The sequence below is a fragment of the Frieseomelitta varia genome, unplaced genomic scaffold, assembly GCF_011392965.1.
Source record: "Frieseomelitta varia isolate USP_RPSP 00005682 unplaced genomic scaffold, Fvar_1.2 scaffold_403, whole genome shotgun sequence".
NCBI classification, from domain to species: Eukaryota; Metazoa; Arthropoda; class Insecta; order Hymenoptera; family Apidae; genus Frieseomelitta; species Frieseomelitta varia.
Window position 1 is genome coordinate 161,213 of NW_025110150.1, and position 22,576 is coordinate 183,788.

General features: G+C 31.8%; 2 long non-coding RNA genes across 2 annotated transcripts in view; one reads left to right on the plus strand and one right to left on the minus strand.

Annotated features, from left to right (window-relative positions):
• Window positions 1-22,364, minus strand: part of LOC122531502 — a 42,035-nt gene extending 19,671 nt beyond the window's left edge. Inside the window, exon 1 of the long non-coding RNA XR_006307293.1 lies at window positions 22,295-22,364. This is a non-coding gene — a long non-coding RNA (uncharacterized LOC122531502). The remainder of the gene's footprint in view (window positions 1-22,294) is intronic.
• On the plus strand, window positions 3,679-12,839 carry LOC122531501. Its single transcript, XR_006307292.1, has 3 exons — window positions 3,679-3,714; window positions 10,782-10,783; window positions 12,612-12,839. It is a non-coding gene; the product is annotated as an uncharacterized LOC122531501 (long non-coding RNA).
• Window positions 22,365-22,576: the final 212 nt, after the last annotated feature.

Genomic DNA, 22,576 nt, shown 5'->3' on the forward strand with positions numbered 1-22,576 from the left:
TGGAACTTTGACTTTTCGAACTTGCTCGGCTACGAGAAGTCGCGGTCGGGCAATTTTCGATACAGGAAATGTAAAGCAGAATTGATATTCTCGGACACGTACGAAATCGTATCCGATATCGTCGAGCAGAAATTTTTATTTCCAGATTACGGATTCTTGATTCTCTGCCCACGTTTTTGGTGAACGACTCACTTCGAAAATCGCTTTTTTCAAATACAGTGGCTCGCGAAAGTATTCAAGCATTTATCATGAAGATTTATATATATGATTAATGTTCATTAATGTTAAAAATATATGTGTTATATAAAATATGAAATTTTGTTAAAATTGTCATGAGTTATGTTGATAAAATTTGCAAATTGTAAGATGTGTGTATATTTAGTACAAAGTTATGCTGTTTAAATATTTTCATGATAGTACTCGCTGTATCTCGAAATTTTAAATTTGATCAATATAGATGCTACATTGTCGATGAAATTTCAGAATGTTTCATAATACGACATGCGTATAATATTTTCGTGGCTGTCAAAACTGACAACTATATCGCTGATTTTTATGTAAACTCATACTTTTCCAAGTAGTAGTAAAAAAATTTCAACTCGTCTGAAAGGACATGCATTTTATTTTCGATATTTTACATATTTTTACATCTCTACACGTCCTCGTACATTTTTGCATATCCGCACTTGTCATAAATGCATAAATATCATGTTTCTCTCCGGTGGACCTCCGTTGCTCCCAAACTATTTACACGTACATATGTACATACACGGAATATCCATAGACACGTCAAATATTTCAGAATACAATTCCAAATGTCCGTCAATAACGTCACGAACTGACGAGTTAAAAAATATTTAAACTTATACGAAATTATTAAATTTAACTTTGTGTTAAATTTATATTACTTTATATATTCTTTTATTTATACACTATATCGTAGTTACTGCATATTTCTCGGGAACTTATTTCCTCATTCCAGATTCCATTATATTATATATAAATATTTCATCGGCTTCACCCAATTTTAGCTATTTCGCTATCGGTTTTTTCAATAAAAGATTCATTTTCTCAACCGGGAGAGATCGAAAACGTATTTAAAAAAAAGGCAGAAATGTCATATTAAAAAAATTGAGTCAGCGAACTAGCCAAAATTAAGAAAATTCCTATATTTTCTTTAATTTCCCGAGAAACTCACTTCCATATTCCACATTCCATTATATCATATATTTCAGTAAATTTCTCAGTTCATCGACTTTTCCACCTAGCTGTTGACTATTTCTCCTATCATTGAAACGAGAAATCAATCGATGGAGGTCGAAAACGTATTTTTTTTCTTAAAAAAAAGAAACGTCATATTGAAAGAATTACAAGCCAGCAGAACAGTCCAGATAATTGAGAAATTTATTTACACGTCCGTCGCAGAAAATCACACCGTTCTCTCGGTTAACGTCGCCGAGGAACCGAGGTAAAAAAAAAAAAAAAAAAAAATCCAGCATTTTCCCAAAAGGGTAACGCGTCACGTTAGTCGGATTAACCGGACGGTTCGGCAACGTATAACAAAAGTCTCGCGGGGGGTGCATCCCCGCGATGAGGATGAAATTACCTGCACGTTTCGCGCCGGTGGAAATGAAACCTCTGGCGGAATTTATATTTGATGAAAGGTGGCGGTCTGGCGGTCAAGAGGTGAAAACCGTGGCGCTACCCTCGATCAAACGATAGTGATAAAGGGTAAGCGAGCGTGGGCCACGGCGCGGTTTAAGCAATTGCGTTCCGCTGGTTATTGAATCGTTCCGCGACCACGACAACACCTCTCTAGCATCGTGTAGACAGAGCGTGACGCGTAGCTCGAAAACGAGAGGAGAGAAAAGAAGTGGTTTTGTTCGATCCTGAGTGTGCATGCCTATATTTCCGGAAGGTTTGAGACATCTCACGTCCCGGGGCTGAGAACTTTATTCCTTGAATCTAATTCGAACAATCGTGTAAGAAATTATGTAGCGAAAGACCATAGAGCAAGAATAACTTTTACAAACGCGTCTTTTTTATTATTTTATTATTTTAATTTATTATTTTATTATTTTATTATTTTATTATTTTAATATTTTATTATTTTATTATTTTATTATTTTATTATTTTATTATTTTAATATTTTATTATTTTATTATTTTATTATTTTATTATTTTATTATTTTAATATTTTATTATTTTATTATTTTATTATTTTATTATTTTATTATTTTAATATTTTATTATTTTATTATTTTATTATTTTATTATTTTATTATTTTACTATTTTATTATTTTATTATTTTATTATTTTATTACTTTATTATTTTATTATGTTAATTTTTTTATTATTTTATTATTTTATTATGTTAATTTTTTTATTATTTTATTATTTTGTGTGGAAATATAATTAATAGATTTTTCTCTATAACCTACAGAAAAAAAAAAAGTTATGACTTTTTCAAAACCTTCAGCTTTTCAGTGGCCACCCTGTAGAAGAGTTTTTCCATGTACATGTGGAGGTTATTACAATTTTATCGTCTAAACACTATAACCGGATTCTTGTGAAAATTAATTTCAATAATCAATTTCTGGTTGCACAGAAACATAATTGTGCGAGTTTATTTCATTTGTTATGTAAATTATAATGTGAAATATTCTGATATGATGGTTCTAATGTATGACTGTGTGACTTGTAGAATATTTTTATATGGTAATTCTAATGTTCATAGATATTTTCATTAATTTATTTATATTGATATTTTTGGACAAACAATGTGAAATATATATAATATATGACGTGAAAATTGAAACTGTGTAGGTTTAAGAAAAAGTGAAAAAGTTACATTATCTCTATACAGATTATATATTTTCAATATATATAACATACATAGATATATATTGAAAATAATTTAGTTACTGACGGTCAGAACGATAGATAATTAATTTTGATGTTTCGTAATGTGGCTTCCGCCTAACTGATGACATTTTGAGAGTTCAATTGGTACATTGTTGATGTTCGATATTTGTAAAAAAAGAAACTAATCTACCGAGCGAATGAAAATAAAAATTGAGCGAAATGACATTGGAAATGCGCTTGCATTTATCGGCAAATTTATTTAATCTTTTAACTTTAGATTTAATTAATCACTGAACTGTGTATCGCGGCTATAAAAAGTATTGACACGCCATTGTATTTATTACAATGTTTAAATAGTAATTATTTAACCAACGATTATGTAGTCAATCTTGAAATTATTTCAGCTAACGTTTAATTAATCGATTCCGTAATCGTCTCGACAACTGATTAATTAGTCAGTCTTTAAATTATTTCAGTCAATAATTTATTAGTCGATCTTATTTCAATCGGTGATCACTCAGCCAATCTGTTAAATTACTTGATGAAATCCGAAATTATTTCAATCAATCGTGCTGGATCTTTCGTCAATCTTTCAAATACGGAAAAATTGTCATTTCGTAAGAAGAAATTATGTTTCGTTGAATATATTCCGAATTTATGTACATATTCAGCAATGCTCTGTTGTGTGTGATATATTTCAAAACAAGATATAATACAAGCATTCACAACACATAAACGTTGATCTGTGCCAAATATATTTTTTTTGAATCGATTACACGTTGTCTTTGTTCTAACTTTCTTCTAATATTTTTGAAGTACGACATTTTCTTCCATTGTCTTCGGATCTGTCTTCCCATCAAGCCACTAAATGTCGAAAATCAATGTTAGATTCTAAATATTAATATTTCATATCATTTAATGGCAAATATACTTTCACACGTACACAAAAATGCTCGACAACGTGAGAATGAAACGTAAAATCTAACAGAAAAACATTCTGCTGGAAGGTAAAGGTATCTGCAAGTATCATCTGAATCCAATGTGACATTTATTTCATATTCTACATCCGATTTATTTTAAAATACCGAATTGAGAACAATCTTCCATAGAGAATCGATAACAAACTAAAATAGAGAAATTTTATCCAATTTGTTTGAAGTGAAAAGTAAAGTAAAATCTAATCACGCAGATCGAATAATAATAATTCTGACGATGATGAAACGCGATTAAAATTCTAAAATGGTAAAAGCCTACGTGGAAGAAAGAATTTTTGCATTTTCGTGCTTGAATCCTGTCTTTTTTCTTTTTTCTTTTTTTTTTCTCTGCGTCGAGATGTATCGACGGTTGTACGACGCGAAAGATAACGATGGAAAAAGCTTTCGCCGATCTCGATGGTTTTTCGATGACGTGACTAGATCGAGCTCGTTCGAACTTTTCAATTTCCGCGGCGTTACACTTCGGCATTGACTTCTCCTGTGAAAAGGGTGGCAAGACGAGAGAAGAGTGAAAAGAGGAGCCCGGACGAAAATTTCGAGCCTTTTCGCAGAGTGAACGAGAGATAGAGAGAAGGAGTCTTGTCTCTTCTATATCGATGGAATCTTTCACGTGTCATAAATGAATTGTGAACTTCTCCGAGCGAAGAAAATTGGAGCGTTCGGAAAGTTATTGTAAGCAATTGGAGCGATTACGATCTCTCAGCAAAATGTTAGATAATATACTACTACAAAACTACTTTCCTTTCTACTTTGTCCTCTTTCGCTATATTTCATTCAATTGCGTCTCCCCCGGTGTTTTCCTAATCATATAAACGTGATTTGTAATATATTAATAATATAAAAATAATATAAAAATAAAATATGATATAATAGTATATAATATAATATATAATAATATAAATATAAATATAATATAATATATTAATAATATAAAAATAATATAAAAATAAAATATAATATAATATAATAGTATATATAAAAATAATATAAAAATAAAATATAATAGTACATATAAAAATAATATAAAAATAAAATATAGTATAAAATAAAAATAATATAAAATATAATAATATAAAATATAATAATATAACATAAAAATAATAATATAAAATAATATAAAACACGAATTATTTAATATACGTGTGTGTTATATTACATTTTCCTAATTACATAAATTTCCTTGATAATACAAATTTGATATAAATTTTATAAATTTTACAAATTTTACAAGTTTTCTAAATTTTATAAGTTTTGTAGATTTTCTAAATTTTATAAAATTTATAAATTTAATATAAATTTTCCTGATCATGCAAAACCAACGTTTTCCTCGAACAGTGACACCAATTTCATTTAACAGCTGATGACTGATTTCAATCGACTTCGATGATTGAATTTGCCGTGTGCATGGAGAGGACGAAATTTTCTAAACTCATCCTTAACAACGATGTTACAAAATTTCTTACACTAGCTGAATTTTAGTCTCAACTAGTTCAATTGACAGAAAATTCATTTCCTAACAACTGGATTGGATTAGATGAATAAAGTTGGGTTTTCTTAATCAAAAAAGAAAGAACTTTTGCTCACGCGGAGTTCCCCCTCCCCCTCCCCCCCACTCTCCCTCCACATCGCGGCCATTAAAACTTATTTTTCGTTTATCGTCGCGTTGTTCCGTTACATTTTTTTCTCCGACGTCGTGTTATATTGCCAACGCCTGCGCCCCCGAGAATTAATTAAACCTGTAGTTTAACTCGTTTACGCATTCATGAGTTCCGTTGCCTCGTGCTTTCTCCTTTATACTTTCGAAGCGCAACGCGGTGTAATTAGTAATAAACAACGCGTAGTTAAATCAGATACTGATCTAATAGGCCCTCTCCCTCCCCCCCCCCCCCCCCCCCCCCCCCCCCGCCCTTTCAATTTAATTTTTAATCGAGGGGTCGGCCGCATTATTAAAGCGCGGGCCTTCAAAAGCGCCGAGTCAGAGATATGCCTTTATTATTAAACGCTTGGCGCTTATAGTTAATTGCTAAATTTCTCTCCGGCATTATTAATATCTGATAACACGTACCAAATGGTTAATAGTGGTTTAATGGAAATAACGTTTAAGTTGCCTATCAAAGCGTCGCTATCTACGAACAAACGATGTAATAATCCCTGGTAATTGTCGCCTATTAATTGCCACGAGGTAACGTGTGAAAATATTCACACACACACACACACACAGACACACACACACACACACACACACACACACACAGACACACACTGTTTTCGAATTTTACCGGTATTAGGCCATTAAGGCTCAACCTATAATTTATCACAATTAGATCGCGGTTTCCTACTCTACCCTCTGTAAGAAATTTTATGGTGGAAATTTATAAACAAATGAATACATCATAATACAAAATAATGTATGTGTAATATCCAGTGTATGGCAGTGCCTTTTGACAACACAGTTTTCAATTTTCTATTCTTTTTAATTAATATTCTCAAAAATATGAATTTGGATAAAGACTCGCAGTCTAATCGTAATCAATTTTTTTTAAGTTTCATAAAATTGGAAAATTTGATATCTATTTGTATAGTTTACAAGAAAAAAGTTGAGCGAGTTCTTTTACGGCCACAGTGTCAAAAAATGGAATTCGTTTAATAAATTGATCTAAAAAAGATTGCAAGTGGAATGTGACGTTGGTCCTTGATAAATTGAATTGATAGAAAGATCCTTGCAATTCAATTTCAGAAATTTTACACGTAAAGAAATGTCATTTGTTATTAATCAAGAAACGCTAAATGAATTTAAACTAATAATATAAATATAAATTTCTCCAGTGGGACGTGCCTGAAAGAAGTCTTTCGGTGAAGTATTTCATTGCAGGAATAGAAAAATCTGTCAAATCGGCACTTCTACATTTTCTACGTTAAATTCACATACGATATTTCGTAACGTACGAAACTTTAAAAAGCACAATGCCGTTTGTGTTATTTACCTCGCTCTAAAAGAAATTGTTAAAAGCAACTGCGAGATTACGTTAAAAAGAAGTGCTGACGAAGTTTTCGCCCCGGAGAATAAATTTCACGGTCCTTCCTCCCTTCAAATCGCATTATCTCGAGCAAAATATAGATCAAAAGCTAGTCTTGGTAATTTTAGAGAGAGAGAGAGAGAGAGAGACAAAGTTCCTCTTTTCCAAACTAGCGAATTTTTCTTCGCTAATAGGGTACGCGATAACGATCGTCTTTCTCGTAACTTACAATCCACGAAATGTCGGTTACGGGTGTTCCATTCTGCTATGAACTCCGAATATATCGTAAAGCAGTAGGATCTTCAGTAGTAATTAAGTAGCAGGGTCTTTAGTAGATGTACGCTTATTTATATGGGTGATTAAACATTATCTATCTATCTTGTTTGTGCATTTAACACTAGACGATTAAAGCGTAAACGTAAAATTTCCATCAGAGACATTAAAGTCAAAAAAAGAAAAAAATGGAGAAACTTTATGATGCAATGGAGCATATATTTATGAAAAATTATTTAAAATACGCTGTTTCGCGTCTATAAAATATTTAACGAAAATTATAAATTGGTCACTTTTGTAGCTCTAGTACTTTTGTAGTGTAGAAAACAGTATAGATAAAGTAATGATAATCAGTATTTATTTATATTGTAATTATGTAGATGTTATAACTCTGTATTTGACAAAATCTTTGTGTTTTTATTAATTAGAGAAATAAATATCGATTTTGATGTCTAAAATGACCATTCAAGTTGTAGTACTAAATTTTTACTATGTGTAGTAAATTCAATGTTTTTACCGTTTGTACAGTGTGTATACTATCTATAGGAAAAATTTAGTATATTTTATGAATGTATTTTATGAATTTAAAGTTTTTTGAATATATCTGTAAAACATTTTAAAATTTCATTAATAATATGACGAGATACAACTGTCGTGATTATCTCGGTGCAGTTTAAAAATGTGTACAGAAATTATTTAATACAGCAGCAGACATCATAAAAATATTTAAACGTTTAACAATCGAATGATACTCATTCGTACTGCGTACTAAATATGTATCAGTACTATATCTTGTAACTATTACACTTTTAAATTGGATAAAAATTTTCCCAATATAATTATGACAGTATTAACAAAACTGTACAATAAATATTTCGTGTTAGTGAGTATTGAAAAACTTCTCTAACTACTAACTTATTTGCAATAAATGTCTCCATAATTCCTACATATAATATTTATAATTATAACTGGTTTCAAATTTTGCCAACTTCGTACGCCGTGCAACTCATCGCGATACTAATGAGATTACAAAATTTCGTAATAATGAAATTCAGCGGAACGAAGTGACGTGGCAAATGAAATTTCAAAATTTCAAATTATCTTTCGCAACTATTCAAATACAAGTACACATTGAAAGTTTAATTCTGATATCGATGAACCAAAACATCCGACTAATTTCCAATGGTTTCTCGTTGGAGTATGAAAGGAACACACACACACACACACACACACACACGTACGTACGTATGCATATACGCGTACAGAATACCCAGAGATAATTAAGAAATAAGTAGCACGTGAGTCGTTGGCAAAATTTTTCGCCGATTTCCCGGCGGAAAACCGAGTGTGTGAGTGGATATCTCGGTCAGCAATGGAGTGTATGAGCGCTCCTCTCGAGAGAGCACTCGATGCCCTGGTCACGAATTTTCTACCTCGTCTTCCAGCCGCCGCTGCCTCCTGGACCTCCTTAATTAAAGCGGACATTAGTCGTGGCCGACGTAATTATTTCGCCGTGCCGCGACCGCCCCGCAACAGTCCATTATTTTTAACGTCAGTCGAAATTGTCATCTCGAGCTCGCAGTTATTTTTCTTTTTTTTTTTTTTTTTTTTCAACAATTCGTGATTTCTGATAGATGATACGGAATTCGTCGTCGGAAACAATTCCACTCGAGAGGATTCTCAGCGGCTGGGACGCGTTGAAATTGGAGGATACAGAGCCGAAAGCAATTTTGTTAACCGAATCGTTTGCATTTTGATAACTTCGATCGATTCGGAACAGGCGCGCCACGTTTTAGAACGCTGAAATGTTCTGCGAGTCGATTGATAATTCGCCCAACAGGTTTAGAAACGAAAGTTTCCTGAAGTTTATTTTCACCATCGACCTGACAAGGGGAGGATTTTCGAGAATAGATTTAGTAAATCTAGAAGATAGATTTAATATTAAAGAATTACTGAATTATCAAGCACAGCTAGCACGATGAAGATAAAAATGGTATACGATGTCCTAATCTAGTAGTAGAAACGTTAAAATAGAGCGAAACGGCATGATTTCAACAGAAAAATTTACGTAGATATACAATTATTACAGATTATAGAAAACGGAAACAGGCGAGTCATAATTGAATGCTGTGTCTGAAATATAACGAAATTAATACGTCATTTAATGTAAAGGAGAAATGAAATGCTCCTTTGGCTCCTTCAGAATAGTTCTCTGGAGAAATTATACATCATCGGTTGCTTGAACTTTTCCATTGAAACTGCTTGTCAAACGTTGTCCCAAGGTTCCAAAATGATGTTTCCTTGCGATAAGTTTCGATTTCGATGGAGAAAAATCCTCAAATCCTCAATCCACAGCATAGCTTGCAATTACTAGACTGCAGACTGCATTAAACAATTAGATTTTTAACGATCCAACTAAAAATTACTAATTAAATGGATCAACGCGATCCATTAAATATTATAATTTTACGCTTCACTATTGATACTTTACATTTATTCAATTGTTTATTATGTCAAACTCTATTCTTTTTATTGTTTAATCTCTCTCAGTATGAAGTTGATATGCTAAATTTTTGCTATACGGCTCACGAAAATGTTTGAACGCATATAGCAACTCTTTATGAATAAATTTTACGAATGTAAAAAAAGTTTTCTTATGAATATATTTATAAATACATATATATTATTTTATATTATTTTCTTAATATATTATTTATTTTTATTTATAATATATTATTTTCTTATGAATATATTTATAAATATATTATATTATTTTCTTATGAATATATTTATAAATATATTATATTATTTTCTTATGAATATATTTATAAATATATATATATATATATAATATATTTACAAATGTAAAGCTTTCTTATGAATATATTTATAAATACATATATTATTTTATATTATTTTCTTAATATACTATTTTAATATATAATTTATTTTTATTCATAATTATTCATAATATTATTTTCTAATGAATATATTTAGAAATATATTATTTTCTCGTGAATATATTTATAAATATATTATTTTCTTATGAATAAATTACGAATGTAAAGTTTTCTTATGAATATATTTATAAATACATATATTATTTTCTTAATATATTATTTTAATATATTATGTATTTTTATTTATAATATATCACTTTTTTATGAATATATTTACAAATATATTACGAATGTAAAGTTTTCTTACGTAAACATATTTATAAATATATTTATATTTATAAAACATTGTACAGTTTCGATAACAGTGAACTACAGAACTACTTGCGTCAGACTCTGTTCCTTTTATTGTTTAATTTTTTTTTTTTTTTGCAACGTGAAAATGCAGTAACGATTGTAATCCCAATTCTAGACAACTTTTATTAATAATTCACGTGTATCCGAGTATCGCGTAAATGCCGTAATAAATAAATAATGCAAACAAATGCATTAATTGACCAAACGAACGATCTCACTTCCGTAGAGTCCTTCTTCTCTCCTCTCTGTCTCTATCTCTTTCGCTGGAGGCACGCGAATTTTTCAAATAATTCACCTTTCATCGGGCACGGATCAAAGGCATCGCGGACGATCTTGTTTTTTTCGGCTTTTCGCGAGTAATATGAATCTTTAAAGGCGTAATATTCCTGGGACGCGGGAAACGACAAGGAAAGAATCAAGAACGAATATTGGTGCTCGCGAGCCACGGTGCTCTCCGGCGGTAGATACAAAATTTAATTTCCTTTTCCGCTCGCGTTATCTTTGTTTCGGGACAAGCCGTCGTTTGTGCCTGATTGCGTTTCTGCCTTGAGGAATTTTGCGCGAACCTTTGCAAGGTGGTCAGCCTTGCGTTTCTTTTTTTTTTTTTTTTTTTTTTTTTCTTTTTTCTCTCTTTAAGAGAAACGATGACTCTGGTCGCTTTCGAAGGAAATTGGAAGGGATTAATCTTGTTGCCGGACTTGTTGCGTTTCTCAATTTATTTCAGGGTCGTTCGAACGAAGTATTTCTAAGGTATACGAGAATTATATCGAGCAACATACATCGTCTTTATCTTTTCTATATGGCTTTGAACGAGCCAGTAATTTTTCCTTGAGTCTAACTTAATATTTAACGTGTCTCGAGTGTGAATTGTTTTATTATGTTCGACGTGATCCTTTATGCTGAATTAAAATGTTCAAAAAAAGTATTTGGAAACGTTTTGAACAATCGTGGTCACCAATAATTTAATTCGGGAATATTTTGAAATAATTATATTTCTGTCTCCTTGTGAAGATGATTTTTGTTTGAATTATTTTATTATTATCGTACGCATTTCGAAGTAGAGTCGCAGTTAATTGTGAAATATAATTGATTAATACTTTGCAATAAAAGTTTACAGTGAAATCTACAATTATTAATATATTATGCGAATATATTAAGCTGGCAGTAATAACTCTAAAATGAATTGTTTAATCTCGTTTCATTTTCACACTGACATACAACGGCTGACAATAAACGGCAGAAAATGTTGCGAAAATAGTATGCAATATTAAAGTGAGCGCAATATGATACGACGTCACATTTCCAGCATGTAATTTTGGCAATTTTGTAGATTCATCGATAATTACCTACTGAAATTGCTAATTTATTTCCATAATGCGAACGTAATCTCTCGTAAAATGTAAAACCACGTTAAATTTCTAATAGCTTTGTTGCATTAAATATGTTGAAATCGCGTGCACGAGTTTTATATTAATTGGCAACGGTAGAAATGACGCGAATAAAAAAAAAGAAAATGAACAAGGCACGAGATAAAAAATAGGACTTTAATATTAAAAGAAATTTTGAACAGCCAAATCTCGAAGTTTGGAGTAGAAACCTAAAACAATATATCGGAAGCACTTCGACGAAAATGAAAATCAAAAATTCAAACCTCTGACGAAACCTAAACCACGTCGAAAAACTACTACTAAAAACTTTGCTAAGTTTAACATGACTCGATTTTACGACACATGTAGATACTTCTAATCAAACTTTCCTCTCTCGCGTCTCGTCCTTATAGTCGAGAAAAAATTTATGAAATAAACAATAAATTTGTTTATATAATATATAATTTTATTCTTTTAAATTGTGATTCTAGTATTAATTAATAATAGAGAAAATTTCATAATTCATTAATTTTTCTTAAAAAGATAATTATAAATTTATTAAATTTATTATATATATATATATTTAATTATATATATTAAATTATTAAAAAAAAGTTTAATTTTTTAAAGTTGGATATAATAATTAAATTAGTAATAAATATACGTATAATATATTAATAATATAATTATTATAATAACATTAATTATAAATTTATCAAATTTATTATATATATATATAATTATTAAAAAAAAAGTTTAATTTTTTAAAGTTGGCTATAATAAATATACGTATACTATATTAATAATAAAATATATATATGCATATATAAGGAATTAGAAAATAAATATATTCATCTGTTTATCAAAAACATGTCTTATTGAAAATAATTTTACGTCACTCTGCCCAATGAATAATTTATTGGCTGCAGTATAATTGACTGTATAAAGGTAGCACAATCAACTGATCTTTAAGTGAAACCTGGAATGAAAGGATTAATGAAATATATACTGTCTCACATGTAAATTATGAATTTAAAATTTTAATAAAAATGTCAAAATCTTTTTATAAGACGATAAGACCCTGTAGATTTAAACCTGTCAATCTCGACAGTAAAATCCACGATACGAAACTACAAAATTCCAAGCCAAGCAGGACCACAGGGTTCCAAACCGAGTGCGTCGTAAGAGCCAGTTAAAGTCCTTGCATCCTGTCGTGCAGTTGTCTGCCGATCGGGGTAATGGCCGATTTTGAAAAGTGGGACGAACGTCGACGTTGGTATCGATGATCCCGCACGTACGTGCGAGGATCGACGAAGGAAGGTACCACGAGTGCATTTTTCCCCTGTGGAGGGAAACGTTGGGAAATTATCGATGGCCGAAACAAGAGGATATCGACGTTGGAAACGAAGCGGAGCAGTGAAATATATGTGGGTCACGTTCGACGCGGGTGGAGGATGCGAGAGAGCGGTTAAAAGTAAGGAATGGAAACGAGGGTGGAAGAGAGAGAGCGAGAGAGAGAGAGAGAGAGAGGGTGGATGATCGTGGAAGTGGAGCAGATGGAACAGAGAAAGAAAGACACGAGAGAAGGAGAGGGACTCTTCGGATGCTGCTTTACAACGAGAGGAGAGCGAGCGCGTGTGCATGCCTGGCGTTTGAATGACGAGAACAAGACCGGCTGAAAGATAAACGTAAGACGAGCAGAGGCGGAAAGAGAGAAGAAGAGTCTCTCGTATAATGAAGGAACCGAGGGTTTCGCCCCGCGTTTTGTTTCGCCTGTGATTCGCCCTCTATGAACTCTTTCGCCCGGCTGGAAACGAGCTACCTGAGGATATTCCGCGAGCAAAAGCCGGACGATGCGCCAGCCAGAACGGGAGAGAGAGAGAGAGAGAGAGAGAGAGAGAGGGAGAGAGAGGGAGGGAGAAAGTGGAAAGTTGGCGAGTTACGAAGTGGAAAAGGGGAAGGTGGAGGTACAAATTAACGAACGAAATCGTATGAACTTCTGGCTGTTTACTTTTGCGAATTAAAAGCAGCCGAAGCGCGAGAAACCTATGAAAAATCGTGAAAACTCGTTCTTTCGCTACTCTCTCTCTCTCTCTCTCTCTCTCTCCTTTCTCTCGCTTTCTTTCTTCGCGTATTTTTCATTTTTTTTATTTTTGTTTTTTCATTATTAATCTCTTGCGTGCCACGCACGTCGTGAATTTTTTATCCCAAATTGCAACATTTGCAACATTTTAAGTACATTTAAATGTAACAGGCAGAACAAATGACAAGTTGATTACTTGTTAATGATTTCTATCCAGTGATATCATACCGACGAGTTCAAAAGGAAAAGAAAGCGGCGAATTATTGTGTACGGTTCGGTCGCTCGTTATGGTCCGCGATCCAGTTGCCAGCGCAGGGGATTAAAACCTATGATTGACCACCGATTGCGGACCACAACGAGTGACCAAATCGTATACAATAATTCGTCGCTTTCTTATTGAACTCGTCGGTATGATATCACTGGATAGAAATTATCGCGAAGTAACAAATTTATTATTTGTTTTGCCTGTATATTTGGTTATACTTAAATATATAAAGTATGTCTACTGAGAAAATATTTAAATATTAATATATTTAAAATATGTACTTAATATTATAATATATCATAATTATATTATAATATATTTATATTATGTTATATTATAATTATATTATATTTAAAATATATATTTAATATTATAATATATTATAATTATATTATAATATATTTAAAACATATATTCAATATTATATTTAAAATATGACTACTGAGAAAATATTTAAATATTAATATATTTAAGATGTATATTTATATTATATTACATTATAATTATATTATAACATATTTAAAATATATATTTAATATTATATTTAAAATATGACTACCGAGGAAATATTGCAATCATAGGACAAAAAAATTCTCGACGTGCGTCATTTCAATGCAAGAGATTAAAGAAAAAAAAAAAAAAGAGAAAGAGAAGAGTGGAAATTATGGGGTTGTAAGAGAAAACGAATAGAGAGGGTGGGGGGCCGGTGGAAATTGAAGGAAAGCAAGGAGACATTGTTAAGCGATAGCGCGCGTGAACAAATTGTCGGAAGAGCAACGAAGGGAGAAAACATCCGTTGCGAACGGTGTTTACCGGAAGAGATAGAAAAACAGAGGAAGTCGTCGTGGCCGTAGCCACGCTCCATGCTTCACCCCTTCTCCGGGCGGGAAACGTGCTCATTTGCATACTCTCTTCGATCGACTTGCACTTTGAATTTTTCAAGTCCCTTCTCTCTCTCGATCGGTGGCCAACACTCTGCGAAACCGTCGCGGGAGCTTTGGAATGCTTCGAAACAGATAGAAATATAATGATAAAGAGGCATTCACTGCAGTGTTTTATGATCGCCCTTTTAGCGACTTCGTATCGTTAATGCGATTACACGCGGTGAAACCGAGTCACTTTGGGAATAAAGAACTGTAAGAACGATGGCACTGCATGATGGGGTAGCTTGTTCGATTTAAATGAATATTTCTTGAGTTTTCTGTTACTGAATGTGGAAGAATTCCATAGGGGGAATATGGAAGATTTATTATCGAGGGGGAGTAAATGACTGAATCAAATTAATGTGATCCACATGGAGAATTTGTATCTTGAGAATAAGGTAATTTTGTGTAGGGTGGTTACATTTAAATAGATATTCTATTAATTTAATGATTGTACTATTGGATTCAAGTAGAACTTGAAATATATATAGTACAAAACTTACAAAAATTATTTAAATAATATTATATGATATTATTATACAATTATATATATATATATATATATATATATATATATATATATATATATATATATTTCAACTTCTATGTATAAATATGTAAATATAATTGTATATTTAGTATATATATAGTACAAAACTTACAAAAATTATTTAAATAATAATATATAATATTATTATACAGTTATATTTACATATTTATACGTAGAGATTGAAATAATATGAATGAATATATATATATAGTACAAAACTTACAAAAATTATTTAAATAATAATGTATAATATTATTATACAGTTATATTTACATACTTATACATAGAAGTTACCAGACACAATTAGTTGAAGATTAATATACGTACTATATATGTTTTATGTAATGAACATGTGACTGCTTGCTCAAACACTTTGATATTTATGAAATACGCACAATAAATATTTTGCAACTTCTATGTATGTTATTTTAAAATTTATTTCAAACGATATATGAATAGAAACTTTTCTATAATATATACGAATGTTGTTCTAATTCATTCTATGCAAAAAAGAAAATGCAACTTCCGACGGCGTAAAATATGAAAGTTCGAAAGCGGTGCAAATATCTAACTCTCGATGAGAAATATTTATCTCCGGAGTCTCTTCCCAATATCAATCATTTCTTTTCAAAGAGAAAAGAATATCACAATCGAAGTATGTAACATCGGAGGGATCTCGCTGCGCGTAAATGTTCTTTTTTTTTTCTTCCGTTTGCGGTGCAACGTGCATTTATAGAGCAATATTGAATACGATATCGATCACTTTAAATGGCGCCGCGTTGTTTGCGCTTTTAATACGATCAACGATCATCATGTATCTCTTAACTTCCAATTTCTGTTTTACCGCGTATCGCTTTTACCGCGGAGATATAAAACGTGGAACAAACACGCCGATTAGAAGAGCAACATTTCGCGCGATATAAAAAAGCGCACAGGTTGAAAACAAATGCGCAGTTGAAAACTTAAACTATTTTCATATTACAAAAAAATCACAATACTTGGCAATCGAGTGATATTTTATATTTATTTGTTTACATTGGTTTCGTTTAGAAATATTTCTTTTACCGAACCGTCTTTTACAAGTACAGCATTAAAAATTTCAAAAGAATGGAAATAGAAGTCAAGATCTCCGCGGAATGATCGTACGACCATGATTTTTCAATTTAAAGCACTGCAACAGAAACTCAATTCTCGTGATCGAAATTGGGACGTGACCATTTCTGTGCTCTTCATTATTTGCCGCATAACGGCTCCAAAGTGAATTACTCTTGATACGACCAAAATTTTTGCCGGATTTTTCCACTAATTTTCAGCACGAGATCTCTGTTCTCGAACTCTGTTCTGTGGAAAACGCGCGTGTGTGAACAGAAAAGTCCGCCATCTAATGCATCAATTACTTGTTTTACCTACATATGTAGATATTCATAATTATTAAATTGTTATTAAATTGTTTCAAAGAACTTTCTTTAAACTTTCATTTATTTCGTAGTTTCTACTGTCTTACTTACTCGATTTTTACACGAACTATGAGCGGGAAATTTAAAGATAAAACTACGCAGAACATCCAAACTCTTTGCAGCATTTAACAGACAACATTGAACGACAAATAAATTTCCTAAATTCAATCTTTTTAATTGCACGTTCATAAAAAAAAAAAATTCTAGTAGTTTTCGTTTCTCTGATCACTGCCTGTTAGTATTGTACAAACGTAGTATGTCAAATTGAATCGAAATAACGTGCATTCTCGAGCGTCGAATCAACAACGGCGAGAATTTCACGACTGAATAACGATTTCGTAACAGTTCGTGCAATATTCGTTCATGATTATTCCGCAGCTGAAAGAAAAAGCGTCACGCTTTATCTGGTCAGCCTTCCGGCGAGTTTTCAACGTCGGCGAATCACCCTTATGCTCCACTTCGATTCACGCTCCTCCTTTGACGATACTTCCCTTTCGAGATTTTCAGGTCGCGATTCACGTAACACTTCCGCGGACTCACGCAGGAATTTATACGCGAGAGCTGTCTGGTGTTATTGTTGGAAACAAAAGAGGAAGTTTAAAGCAGAATGTTATTTACATACCAAATATCTCGGTTTGCACGAGATATTTCTGATCTGTGCTTTTATCAAAGCTGAAATTTTTACGAATGTTAATACAGCGATTATTATTCAACTCAATAATGTCGTGAAACGATATATCGATCTGTCTCTGATTTATCGAAGCTTAAATTGTTTTGAAGTGTTGAAGTTCTGAATGTTATGCAGCTGGTAAAAGTTAAATGCCTGAATTTCTAAAATCTAAAATGTGAGAAAATTAAATACCAAAATCTAAAATAGTAAGAGAAGAAAAGAGAATAGTAAAAGAATACTGAGAGAATATTAAGAGAATAGTAAGGAATACTAAATGAATATAAGAGAACAGTAAAATCTAAAATAGTAAGAGAAGAAAAGAGAATACTAAGAGAATAGTGAGAGAATACTACAAGAATAGTAAGGGAATACTAAGTGAATAGTAAAAGAATAATAAAATCTAAAATAGTAAGAGACGAAAAGAGAATAGTAAGAGAATACTGAGTGAACAGCAAGAGGATAATAAAATCTAAAATAGTAAGAGGAGAAAATTAAATACTAAAATCTAAAATAGAGAAGAAATCTAAAATAGTAAGAGGAGAAAATTAAACACTAAAATCTAAAATAAAGAAGAAATCTAAAATAGTAAAAGGAGAAAATTAAATACTAAAATCTAAAATAGAGGAGAAATCTAAAATAGTAAGAGGACAAAATTAAATACTAAAATCTAAAATAGTAAGAGAGAGTTAAAACTTAATGTGATCGTTTTATTAAACGATGGTGTTTGAGCTATAAGAAATCAAAGGGAAGTAATTGAGTTAAGAAATTATAGGAACGAAGGAATATTTGACAAGTGCAATCGAATTGAATGGTGACGAATCGACGTAAATTAGTAAAACGTTTTTACTTTATTATTTAAAGCCGATAAAAGCATCCAAAGTTGAATCAATCGAAGATAAATATACAGAATGTAATTTCAAATGGATTGAAAGTTTTATGGAAAATACGATGGTGGTTAAATATTTTTCGAACATGTAATGTTAAATCTGAATATCAGTGTTTGATCTTGACACGATGCATTTGATATAGCCTTTTTTCTTTCTGCTTCCGGCGAATATGGAAAATGATAATGAATATGGAAAGCGAGGGGATGTTTTAAAGTGCTGAAATCGCTAGAAAAAAATCGCTAGGATAATAATAGCCCTATTAATCAATACGTATGTATATTTACTGATGGGATAGCACAGTCCCATAAATTAGATTTCCACGCGATAAAATAACGTGAAATTCGATTAAAGAATTACTGTTATACAAAAATTGAATCGTATCTAATACTTTACGATTCTGGCTAACTATTTCATCTGAGTTATAGCTTTTTTACGTAAGAAAAGTCAACGAAATATTTCCATAAAATTTACACGGAGACAGAAGTTTCCACGTATTGAGAATATTTATTCACTCATCGACAATGTTCGTTCGTTCATTCGATATTAAAAACACGTCCCAATATTAACGACTGATTATTTTATATCAATATTGTATCATTGATTATGTGAAATCATTTCATAATTTACTCGCGGAATATTTCGCCTTGCTATGCAAACGGGTTAAAATCGAAATTTAAATACAATTCCACCGATTAAATTGAAAATCAAGTTTTTCTATTAAAATCAGGCTTCTCTGTTAAAATAATCTAACCTTATTAGTAGTCTTTTCTTCATGCTCATACCACGTACTATATACTATACACTTTCATCAAACATGTCAAACGTTGTCATACCACTTGTCCACGATTTCATGAATTCTATGGTCTCAAAAATCATTTGTCAACTGAATTGTTTACATTGACTGCTATTTACACTGACTCTTGTGAATGCACGTAGGATTATAATAGTTATTAACAGCTGTTTTTTACAGTCATACTACGTACTACATACTATATACTTTCATCAAACATGTCAAACGTTCTCACACCACTCGTCCACGATTTCATAAATTCTATGATCCCAAAAATCATTTGCCAACTGAACTGTTTACATTGACTACTATTTACACTGACTCTTGTGAATGCACGTAGGATTATAATAGTTATTAACAGCTGTTTTCTACAGTCATACTACGTACTACATACCATACACTTTCATCAAACATGTCAAACGTTGTCACACCACTTGTCCACGATTTCATGAATTCTATGGTCTCAAAAATCATTTGTCAACTGAATTGTTTACATTAACTGCTATTTACACTGACTCTTGTGAATGCACGTAGGATTATAATAGTTATTAACAGCTGTTTTTTACAGTCATACTACGTACTACATACTATACACTTTCATCAAACATGTCAAACGTTGTCATACCACTTGTCCACGATTTCATGAATTCTATGATCCCAAAAATCATTTGCCAACTGAATTGTTTACATTGACTGCTATTTACACTGACTCTTGTGAATGCACGTAGGATTATAATAGTTATTAACAGCTGTTTTCTACAGTCATACTACGTACTACATACTATACACTTTCATCAAACATGTCAAACGTTGTCACACCACTTGTCCACGATTTCATGAATTCTATGGTCTCAAAAATCATTTGCCAACTATACTATTTAGACTGACGCTCGTGAATGCACGTAGGATTATAATAGTTATAAACAGCTGTTTTTCACAGTCATATCACGTACTACATACTATATACTTTCATCAAACATGTCAGACGTTCTCACACCACTTGCCCATTTTCAATTCATGTTCCATGAATTCCACGATTCCAAAAATCATCTGCCAAAACTGAGTCACCATACTGTTCACATTTGACTCTGAAACGGATGCACGCAGGATCATAATAGAAAGGCAGCGGACGCGCTCGAAATTCAACATGATCGGAAATAGTCTAATACCTTCATCATACGTTTTCATTACGGTCCTTCGACGCGACGCGCATTAACATTCGCGAGCGCGCTCGTCCAGGCATTTTTACCCCGTAAAATGAAAATATCGTTTCCCCTTGTGGTAACGGACGAAGTTCGTCGAAATGAAAATGCTGTTACCGCGATAACACGCGGGTAAAATTGATCCCGGGTGTTTAAGATCCGAGCATGTTCCGCCGTGATTCCGCGCCGCTTAATTCGCGTTTTGTTCGCTACGCTTCGCCCCGCGGAATTTCCAGCGCGCCGGTGGATGCTCCACTTCGCGAATCGCGCTTTGTTCGTCATCCTGAAAACCAGCGGCGGCTGCTAATCGCGAACGAATTAAAAGGGAGGAATACATTCGTTTTTACGGCCATGTAAATGCGATGAATTAATACACGAGTATTTGAAAAATTATTATGCGCCTCTCGTTATTATTTATTATATTATTATATTGTTATACTATTATATTATGTGTGACAATATATGTTGTAACATTCATTTGCAATATTATAACATGTATAATATAATATTTATGTACAATAATATACGTTATAACATCATTATAATGTTATATAATGTATAATAATATATGATGTTGTGATGTAATTTTTGAATGTACACTATACTGTGACATGTATATATTACTATGCATAATATGTAATATATTATTATATAATGATGTGTATATTTTTATATATGTTATAATAATATTATAACATAATAACATATACACGTATATGTTATATATGTTTTATTATATGTATATATATTATTACAACATATATTTTTATATATGTTGTAATAATATTATAACATAATAACATATATACGTATAATAATATTATATATATATATATATATATACATATATATATATATATAATAACATGTTACATTACGTGTGCATAATATGTATTGATGTATTAATATATAATATTGTAATGTACATACATAATTTTTGAATATGTATTATATCGTAACATGTATAATATTGCAGCATGTACTATAATATTATACATAATACACATAATACATAATATTATACATATTATAAATATCATACCAATATAATACAAGCGTTCAATTTTATTTTTTCCCAATTTATTAGCTCCGCTTAGCTTAGCTTAGCAAATTTACATTTTTTACGAAATCCTTCGTTAAGTATGTATAATATTTCTGATTATTTATAATACGCGGATTTGCGTAAATGAGACACCGTCGCGTAGATTAATTTTTCGCGACATTATATATTTTACTCAATAAACAGCAAATGTTTGTGAAATTTCCAAATAACATTGTACAGTAGGTGTAATCAATCGAATTTTTCGATCAACTTGATACTTTGCATGTTAAGAACGTTCGAGTGAAAGAGACTTTCAAGTGGGATATTGGAAAATCGTATGCAAAAATTTTACATATTCTTTTGCAGGCGAAAGAGCCGGGGATAAGGATTTTTATTTGCGACTCGTATCGCGGAAACTTGTGAATATGCATGCCGGGAATTTAAATTTCGATTCGGATTTCAGAAACGAAATATACGATCCGAGTATTCTTAGAATCGAAGGGAGAAGAATAATAAAATTCGTAAGAAGCTAATGCACAGTGAGAGTTTTCAGTCACCTAATCAATTTTCGATGAAGCTGCAATATTTATCTGTAGAGCTGTTTTTCGTTTGAATTATAGTCGCGATCAAAAGAGGCAGAGAATTTACATACCTGAAATCGATGAAATCTTCCTTTTGTCTTGTTGACACAATAAAAACTCCACAATCGAGAGCAGACCGCAGCATGTCTGAAAAGAATGATGAAATCTTGTCAGATACATCACTTTTATAAATAAAGGTTGTAGCGTACGAAAAATAGGGGTTGGTCGGGATTTTCTTAGAAAACTTTCTCTAGAGAAGTTTCATCTTCATTAACGCTTCGAGGCATAATCTTATTAGGGAATGCATTCTTGGCAAGTTATCAATTTTACCCACCAGAGGCTGCAATTCTGAT